Here is a 10726-nt window from a genome sequence, read left to right as displayed (position 1 = left end):
AGTCAGCCTTAATTATGCAAAGAGAATTACACCTTGCTGGTGAAAATGGTACACTCAGCTGTGCCCACCATGGTGTCCTGTCCCCCCTGAATAGTTTTTACATTTTAGCCCACAGCTGGTGTCCATTCTCCCCAGTCTGGCCGCACTTTCTTCTGAGGCCTCTTGGGACCTGTTGTACAGCAGCAACCTCTGTGGCTGAAAAATACAGGAGCGGAGAATGGCCATGTTTTCTTTCTTTCTTTTATTTAATGGTTTTCTCGTAATAACTACGGTAGGCTACATACTATTTTGTTATCTCAATATAACAAGGTTCATTTTCTCATGATCGCATTCATTTATTTTGTCTTGTCATAACAAAGATCAAATTAATTTATAAGACTGAAGACCTTTGCTGCATGGTTTGTAAACGCAGGAAGTCACATGTGCATGGCTGTATACTCTTCAGTTTGAGCATGGGGCAGTAAACCTCAGTGCACTCTGCTCACTGGTGTGACCATTGTCCACTCCAGTAATATTCAGTGAGATGTTAACAATATACTGGTAAGTTACACTAAGCATTAGTTTGTTCACTAGGCTGGGTTTGTTTACAGGTTAACCTAAACTGATGTGAGGTTGAGTAACTCCCATCCTATCCTGTTTAAGGTAATGTTAGCTACTCGCTGCTCAAATAAAGCTCATGAACACATTGCTGTCAGAAATGCAACATAATGTTAGCATTATGGTATTTCAAACCAACAGACACCTGTTGGCTGCAACCTCAGGCTTTCCTACACTGACGTTAATGGTTTTGGCAAAACAGCGATGGGTTCATTGGTTATAAACCTATATTCACCAAGGCTAGATCCTTATATTCAATGTCTTTAAATTTCACCAGGTAAATGAGTGATAGATAGTCAGAAATACCATGTATCTATTTTTTACATGCTTTAATGAAACATTATCAGAATTAGCCTCGGCTATATGAATATTCTTCACCATAATCCTATTGTTTCAATCACATCTTTCCTTCCACATTTTTCCAGTTGCTTATTCTTTACCTAACCTTCTCTACGTCCTGTCAGTGCTCTGTCTCCATTGCCAGCCCCTCTCTCATTGATTAGATGAGTGTCCATGAGCCACATGAACACGAGCCACCGAGAGTCCTTTAGTTTTTTCTTAAGAGCACAGCAACAGCAAACACAGACAGTGTGTGGACGGTCAGCCAGCTAGTCTGCAGAAAAAAAAAGTTGGCTCCGTCTGAAGTTTTCAAGGTCACTAACTGTCTGTCAGCCGCTCCAAATTGTGTAGCTCCTGGCCAGCCCACTGATGTGAGAACAGCACTGGACCTCGCTTCTGCTGCAGAGGTGAGAGGCCGATTTCAGTCAAATTTCTCATCATCTAAGGGACAAACAATTACCAATGGCGTGTTTGTAGAGTGATTTTAATGTGACATGTTAGTGTTTTTCTTATTTATAACTTATTCTTGGTGACTTGCCAGGGTTTATTAATATGTCTCTTATTATCTGAGCTCTGATAAAGATCCTGTGAAGTAGCAAGTGGTCTTCATATTCAACCATAATCATGCCAGATTAAAAGGATTTTAATGTACCTCATCACCTTCCTTTTCGTAAAAGTGCCTGAAGATTTTTTCCCTTCCTGTTATAATTCTTTTCATCTTTAAAATCACCTTAATGTTCCTAGATCATTTGGAGAACAATTACCTCCATTATTTGGGTCAAGAACAAGATTAGAATTAAATTCTATTTTTTCAGTTTATTTCAGGTTAATGCTCTCATATTGGTACTTGCCAGCCATCCACTGTATGTTGGTAACATGATGATAGGGAGGCAAAAATACATTACATGGATTAGATTTGCCTTTTCAGGCACTTTGCGGCTTGAAACCACCACAAAGATGCAATCAGACCCTCTAACTACCCACAGTTGCGCCAGGCTCAACCAATAACCCATTTACGGGCAGTGTTAGCACAGTGTAATGGTATTACATTGTTTCTTGCAGAGGGATTTCTTTGTACCAGGGCTGAGGCTTACAATCATGTATGTCATCCACAATATCTTTATGTTTGTAAGTACAACTTTTCTTAGAGGTCTGTTACTTCTCAGTGCCGCGAATAGGTACTAATTGCAGTATTAAAGGCACAAATTTTGGATTCTTGTTATTATGTTGAATAGACAAAAACCAATAACTCTCTAACTATAAAATACTGCATAGGACATTTGTTATTTTGTCGTTTCTCTAAAAGCGAAACCTTAGGATTTAGAGGAATAGTTAGACCTCACACAAACCCTGTGAAACCACAGCATGTCATTTTTACACATTTCTTGAACAGATTATGAAATGGCCATATGTGAGAGGTTCTAGTCTACCTCTCAGCAGGAAAACAGCAGTGTGTGTTTCCTGAAATGTCAAGTTGTTCCCTTTCTTAATCAGCTTTCAAACCTGTTTCTACAGCTACAGCTACAGTGTCGTTAACATCTCCATGTACTTCCAGCACCCTCCCACATCCAACCTCCGCATTTATTCATCCCCTTATTATACTACCACCATTGTAAACTTTTCAGCCTCCCTGTTTTGTTAGACATGTGCCTTTGTGAATAGATTCTGCTCTTTGTGCTCTTTATACTTGAGAGCACAAATCTGCTCTATCTCAGTTGTAATTTCATCCACATGCGCTGTAATGAGTGGGAAGTGGTGTCTGTCATGCCTTTTTGCCATTCACGGCCCACTTTGATGAATGTGAAAAATTACTGGTCATTTAGCTCACCTTCAGTAGCTCCAGCCCCACATTATACCACTTTTTTGTCATGATAATGACTCGCTACATGGAACCTTCTACTTCACAGCTTTACACATTATTAATGTGCTGACCTGCATGCTAATGACTGTACAAAGTTTGCAATGCATTTGATCCAGCACTGACTATATACTCTTGAAATTGATGGAGTACTGTAATTTAGGGAAAAGTGTGTGGGTGATCAATTTATATGTGAAGAACAAACTATAGCCTCACTCATTATATTGCAAATGGCTATTTAGCTGATTGCTCCACTATCAGCATTGCTCTACTGAGTTGCAATATTGGTTGGTTTGTGAGTCTATACTGAAATATCTCAACCACAAGCTTTTTTTTGTGCTGACCTTCATGTTCCCCAGAGGAAGAAGTTATGGCCTTGGTGATTCCCTGACCTTCCCTATAGCCCCACCATCAAGTTTCCATGTTTGGTTTTGACTCACATGTCTCAACAAATGTCAGACAGATGACAGTTGATGGATTGGCAGGAACTATGCTTTTTAATACAATACAATGCTTCTGTTGAGCCCATTATTGTTGTATCAGACATGTTATGATTTTAGAACAGGCTCAAACTGCATCACAGGGCTGTTAGCATGGCTGTCAAATTCAAAGAGGAACTATGCACGATTGGCACCTTAATTGAACAGCTTTGGAGTAATTATGATGGTTAAATTACTTGCTACGGGGAGAATGGAGGCGCTCTGCCGTCCACCTATAGGGTCTCTTGGCCGAAAACCAACGCCTTCAATCAGTGTCCCAGATCTCGTCTCGCAAGAAACATGGACTGCTTTACGGCACTACGACACAAACACGCCCGGTAATCCATAATCTCTTGTTAACATTACCCACCTCGTTGGCTGAATGGATTGCCTTCTAGCTGGCTTTGGTGAAAACAAAAGCACATGGCCAGGGGGGAGGGGAGGAGGGGCTCCACCCTAAAACTGAAAAAGCAACTGACTTGCATAGTCCCCCTTTAAGACTTCTTAAACTGTTGAAACAAAACTGAAATTTATGAAACAAAAAGGAAAAAGGCACAAGTGACATTCCTTTAAACTGGCAGTCTGCTTTTTGCTTTTGACTAAGATGCAAAAACCCTTGTAGAAACACTCAAGGGCATTTCAGGTTTATTTCCATGAATCACTTTAAATTTAAATGAATTACCTTACTGTTGACCGAGTTTTAAGGTAAGAATGTTAATTTTCTAGCCTTGATGATAGTCTAGTCACTTAATAGCATCTCTGTAAGTCATTTCAAATGAATCTGTAATGTGTTTGGCACAGTAAATACCTTATGAATTGCTAATACAATTAATTGGGGATTTTAAGTACAAAGAGCTAAATTGGATGACTGAGCAGCGATCTGTGCGAAAAGCTCTGAGGTTATGGAGTCTGTGACTGTGTCTGTATATCTGTGGTTCACTTCATTAGCGTCACTGTTTTTGCTTGGGGAGACGTAATTGAGAGTAGTGACAGCACAGCATCTCTTTTCATCTGACAGTAGACAGGCAGACGGGCTTCTGTTTCCGGCCCAGGCCGGCCGGCAGCCTGATGCCCACCGCCAACATCCATTAGGATCGGTTTAACATCAGTCCATTCCCCACTAACCTACATGGCCATGAGAAATGGGGTAAAGCTGCCCTCAGAGCAGCCTCCAGGGTCTCCATGAATCCTCGCTCCCCTCATTCTGCCATGCACACACAACTCCAATCTTTTGGTGAAATAACCCCCTGTTTTCTTTGGTTACATCTGAAAATATCACACATCGGCGTAAAGCTCTGCATACTGAATACAGGCTGTGCTGGGATGACATATAAGATTAGACAACATAAAGCACAGACATGAATACACCTGGCAAATAGAGTGGGAGGTAGACCAGGAACGATCCAGATGAATCATAGATGTATGGTATACCAAGATCCAAAGCGTGTCACGCTCATGATTGTGCGCAGCAAAAGGTTGATCCTGCCAATTCCAATAGCTCCTCAATTTTTAAAAAGCAAGCAAAGAATGGGCAGGCTATTGGGCCATAATAAGCCCGGTCCAATTGTGTGGTTTCAAAGCGTTCTCCAGGTTTGAAACGAGGCACAACAACAACGATCTGTGTTGCCATTCAAAAGGGGGAACTTCAAAGAACCTCATTTTCTCTTGCCCAGCTGCACTGTGGCTCGCTGCCACAGGCCAATCATTATAATGAGATTTTAAAAAAAAGTACTTTGGAATAGACAGCTAAACAGACTTACACTGTAAGCTACTGCACAGGATATCTCAAATGGCCTTTCAAAGACTCATCATGAGATGTTATGATGATCAATGAGAAGAGCTTTAATCGTCCGTGTGCTTTCTGGGCAGCAATAGAAGTAACTTTCAATAGGTGCATATTGATCCACAGAGTGTAATACAAAATGAGAACTGGTGTACAGCGCACAGTGTTGGGAACTTGTGTAAATCCCAGAACCAGACTGTTAGATGTTACTGTCAGATATAATACGCCTCCAATAATATCTGACTATTAATTTATACATCCAGTGAACATTACAACCTTGACGTCTTTTCAGCTATTTGGTGTCATCGATAGAAAGTATCTGGGATTTTGGGATCAATAGCTGCTGGCCCAAGATCATCACAGGGAGGGTTAGACAGCAAAATTTTAAAGCCTTTCTTCTCCACTGACAATCTGAATAATTAAAACTTAGTGACACATTTCACCTTGAACAAGGTTTCATCAGGGTGAAGAGCTATGACGACAGTGTAGGTTGGACCCTCTTTGATTTTTAATGCATCACTTCAGGTTTGATCAGTTCACACCTCAAATGCACACTGACGTAATGTACATACTTATGACAGAAGGGGATTTCATAGGCGTATCTGTGTGTGTTTGTGTGTCTGGTTGCTGTTGTGTCTTTTTTTATATGAGCATTTGTTGCAGCTTTAATGAACTGATCATTTCTGGCTCACGGGCACCAGCTACTGACCGGTCCAGCCACGTCGGCTGTGTTTGTGTAGGGATTTCATGCCTCGCTTGCGCTCATCATGCTTTATTTGTCGTGTCGTGAGCCGTGAGTCCTTTAAACACCTGACTTTGTTGTACCGTTTTGCAGTGATTATATCATTTGTTGATTTGTTGACTGGTCTTTGCTGCTCTCAGCCTCCTGCGCAAATATGCATTTGTATGCTAAGTTGGTTGGCTACACAGCTAACGTTTGACTGAGCGTGATGATGCATGATGAAAAAGAACATGCACATGTTTTTTTTTGTTTTTTTTCTTTAGATGATTTCAAAGCTGCCATCCCTGGCTGTGAATCCCAAACTCAGCATTAAAAATGAATGAGGATGCAATTACATTTTACCAAAAAATTCCATGGGACATATTCTGTCTTTGCAGCCCTGCAGCAACAGCTGCTGCAGTGGCTCAGCGTACAGTAACTAAGCCTCTTCTGTTCATGTGTGGTTTGAGGCACCTTCCCAGAGCACACACAACTCTACAACAAAGTTCTTAAAAGTTTTCCCCGTGTGTGCCCCATCTCTGCTTGAGAATCCATTTGAACACAGCTTGCCAGGTCCTCCGTTCAATACATCAGCCCTTTAAAACCTGCGGTTTTCTTGGGGTATTTCTTTGTCCCTCGCAGGTTTTCTTGGGTCAAGACCAAAGCCTCCCCAATCCCTTTGAACTTGTTTTTCAATTCCCTGTGTATAAGTGCCAGTGGCACTCGGTGGGGCTGCTTTATTCACAACTCAGGCCCGTGCAGTCAGACACGGGATTCACTACAGTTCTGTAGAGCTCCTTTGTCTGATTTGATTTGGTGCTTTTCACGCTGCATACAACCCCCGTGAACGCTCCCGGAAGGCTTTGAGGGAATCTCCCAATTTTGGCATGAACGTTCACTGGCACACAGAAATGAAGTGATTTGATATTTAGTCTTGTGAAATTATCCTGTGATCTTAAAGCAGAAGTAAGTGGTCCGGTCGTTTTCGCTAATGCTGCGTTCCAGGCAGGCTTTTGAAATCGTAAATTACAGCTTCAAGTCACAACTTACGACTTTGTAGCGTTTCAGGCAACCCACTCGTGTTTTTCCGACCTGTTTTACCGGTGAAAGTCACTATAACGGCCACTCGTAACTTCCGACCGGTGAACTCGTACCAGATCGACCTGGTACGACTTCACAGGTCGGAAAAATACGAGTTTCCTTGAACGCACCATAACAGTCCTCGTCCCTACGTTGCCACATTCACAGCGTCCCTTGGCTGCACACACAGCCCTGCATGCCGTTCTCTCTCCTCATTGGATAAAAACTGTAGGATACGATAAATGTTTTCTCTTCGGCTCAGAGCAGAGCAGAGTGACTGACAGACCCGTGTTTCGGTCCAAACACTCTATGTAAGTGATCGCTGTCGGAAGATATAACTATTTAAGACTTATATTAACACAAATATATCACTTACTTCTGCTTTAAGGTAATTGCTTTCAATTTGGCAAAAATGTTTACTTTCGTCAAAGGGCAATATCACTCTGACCTAAAACTCATTTTTGGCCTGCGATGTGATCTCAAGACTGCTTTGAAGAAATTTGGTCAGATTTGGCACAAACATTCACTTGGACTTCAACATGAAATGACTATGTTTTAGTAGTCGAAGGTCGTAGTGACCTCGTGTTCTTGTGAATCTAATATGTCAGGAGAACCCAGAGGGAATTTTTATTACATCTAGAACATGTACATTCACTTGGAGTCAAGGATGAACTTAATAGATCAGAGACACTGTGACCTCACAAAGATGTACTTGACCATAACTTAAGAAATCATGGACTAATGATGAAACTATTTAACACAACTGTCTTTGGGAATACAATGGTAAAATTATTTTGTTTCATATCCAAATGGTCAATGGTTAACTTGGTAACACTTTACAATAAGGGTCCCTTAATTAACGTACGTTAGTTAGTACATTATTAAGCATTAATATAAACTAATGTGTTAATTAATTTATTAGTAATGCATACATAATGATTATTCAACTTTTATTATTCATTAACTAACTTTGAGTAGTAAACATGAATTAACTGCCTACTAATACTACATTAATTAATGTGTTTCCTAATCCTAAGTAATACATAATAATGATTGTTAATATATCAGTAAACAGTTAATTAATGCTAATGTTAATTAAGGGACCTTTATTGTAAAGTGTTACTGTTAACTTCATTGTAACATCATGTTCTGCACACTTCTGAACATTGCACATTAAAAAAAAAAAAAAAACTTTTTTACTATTACTATTGTGTCTTTCTATTCTTGATATACAGTATGGTATCTTTCTGTTGGATTACACAACAACACTATGTTGTCCTATTTCACATGTAGATTCCATATTTCATCAGCCAAGTGTCCTAAAAAACATGGCCATGCTTGGATGATTTGACACTTAACAATTTACATCCCATGCAAACATTCATGGTGTGGTTTTGATTGGTTTATCTCTGTTTTCCCATAACCACTGTCTTCCCTATAGCTTTAATTGGTAGACGTCCACCCACAGCAACAGAATCATGACATTGCTGACTAATTTCTGGTTTGTGAGTCAATGCACAATCTGCTGGAGGTTTCACACCCTGAAATCTGACTGTGCACCGCGCTGCCATGTGGTCTAGATGGGAATTGAAAAACTGCGATTTCATGCAGCTTTTTGCTGTTCACACTGATCAGAAGACATCAAAACTAGGACATGTGTAGGGAAAAAAAACAGCAGAATTGGGACAGTTTGAGCTGCAGTGTGTTTGCAGCCTTAATAGCCTGTAAGCAAGTAAACATGGCACAGTACATGACCTGACAGCTTGTTAAGGTGAAAACCTACATGACCTACCTTAGGTCATATCAATACATCCACATCCAGGCCACATGCCTTAATGAAAACAGTGCTGAGCAGCTGCCTTCCTCACTGCCTCACCTGACAATCAGATAAAAGCAAATGCTAATTTGGCATCCTGCTCATAACTGAAAGCTTCTTTTTCAGGCAGCACTTGATGCTATCATGCTAATTGTGGAAGGAATATCTGTGTTTTGTGTGTGGGAGCTCACAGGGAATATTCAGGCTGTTGCTATGGCCTTTAACAAGATCAAAGTCCCTCCAGTGCGCTTTTATTATTTTCGATGCAGTTTCCCTTTTACCGCCACGGTACGGGTAAACAATGGAGAGGAAATGTAGTGAATGTATGACAGTCTAGCTTCCTCACATCTCTCCTCTCACAGATGGATCATTTTTTGAATCAGTTCTTTAATGATCAAGAGCTCATACAGGCAGTTATCTCTGCTCTCTGCTCAGTGATCTGGCAAAGCAGCACCATGCCATCAGCTTTGTTGTACACCTGTGATTAAACGCTGAACCGCCATACAACGCAGTAGATATATGGCACTGGGGAATTTAGATGCTGAAATGTGTGTTTGGTTGAGCTCATGCTCACGCTCAGAGCCATGCACACCTAAATTAATCATTTCACACATCATAAAGGATCTTCATAAAGAATCTGTCACTACCTCACAGCTGCATCAAAGAGCAGCAGTCGATGTAAATCAGAGTGGAGGATCCTGGCAGCGGCATCAGTGCTGAGTGTAGCTTGACTTTTACAGTAAAGAGAAGCTTCACCACGTTTCACATCCAGGTTTCTGGGCCATCACAATATGGGATCTTTGACCTGTTGGCCAGTTGGTGACCCAGACCATGCTGAATGGAAAAAAAAAAAAAAACTGAATCGTGCCATATAAAGAAAAATAAAAACGAGACAGCCCTCATTTACATTGGCTCCACACAGTAATCTGAAAATACATTATTCACTCAGCTTGTTAAAAAAACAGTCTGCTGTACTGTTTTACATTTAATAAATATAGAAAGACACTAATACTCACTTTGGTGGCATGTGTGGGTGCACATCATGATGGTTTCCAGCTCTCAGTAATGCTGCTTGTTCTTAAAGAGACAAAATAATTCCAGCTTTAGCACCTGTCATCAGCGATGGAATGAACATGGTAAAGAAAACAGTGGGAGCGGGCACATGCTCCAAATTTTAAGCACTGTAACAGGTGAACAGTCATGGCTGACTTAACAAGATAAAGAAGCTAAATGGTCTTAATATATAATTTAGGGCAATCAACAAACATGATTCAGCTAAAAGCCATCATCCTATATTTAAAAAAAATAAATAAAAAAAATTCTAAACGGGTGAATATGTGGCCTGTAGATGTACTGTTTCCTACACTGATGGTGGCTAATAGCTGAAAGACATTCATTCATCTTACTAATGGAATGAAGCAGAAGAGAAATATAGGATACACTTAAATACTTAGTTGACATAATATATATTATATTATATTAGCGTACACATAACGCTTATCTGTAGGGCATTTACAAGATAACAGTGTTATGTGATGTTATTTAAACTCAATTAATTCAACTCAAAGAAAATTACAGTACCATCTGCTGATCTTCCCATGAACAAACAGCCGGTTCAGAAGTCAATTATTAGCTGTAATACTGTTTTTTATTCCATCAGGGTTAATGAATTGTAGCTCTGAGGAAACATTGTTACATCTATAGTCCATGCTACTGTACACTAGGGGTGGGAGAAAAAATCGATTCACATAGATATCGCGATATCTTTTTTGACGATTTTTAAATCGATTTTTTTTTTCAAAAATCGATTTTTTTTTTTTGAAAAAAATTTTTTTTTGAATTTTTGAAATTTTTTTTTTTGAATTTTTTTAAATATTGTGCAATGTGTATTTGTTAGCCTCTTTTACATACAGAGAGTACAGGCTTTGAAAAGGGTTTAAGTTCATTTTATAATGGAGTATGTTAATTTATAGGCTCCTACAGTGTTTGTGTGCAGATAAATGTTAAAAATGCGACTAAAAATCGAGAGAATCGGCAATATCGTAGAATCGCA

The sequence above is a fragment of the Trachurus japonicus genome, chromosome 22, assembly GCF_045865225.1.
Source record: "Trachurus japonicus isolate A0001 chromosome 22, Traja_1.0".
Taxonomy (NCBI): domain Eukaryota; kingdom Metazoa; phylum Chordata; class Actinopteri; order Carangiformes; family Carangidae; genus Trachurus; species Trachurus japonicus.
The sequence above is the reverse complement of the archived record's forward strand: the minus strand, read 5'-3'. Positions refer to the sequence as shown.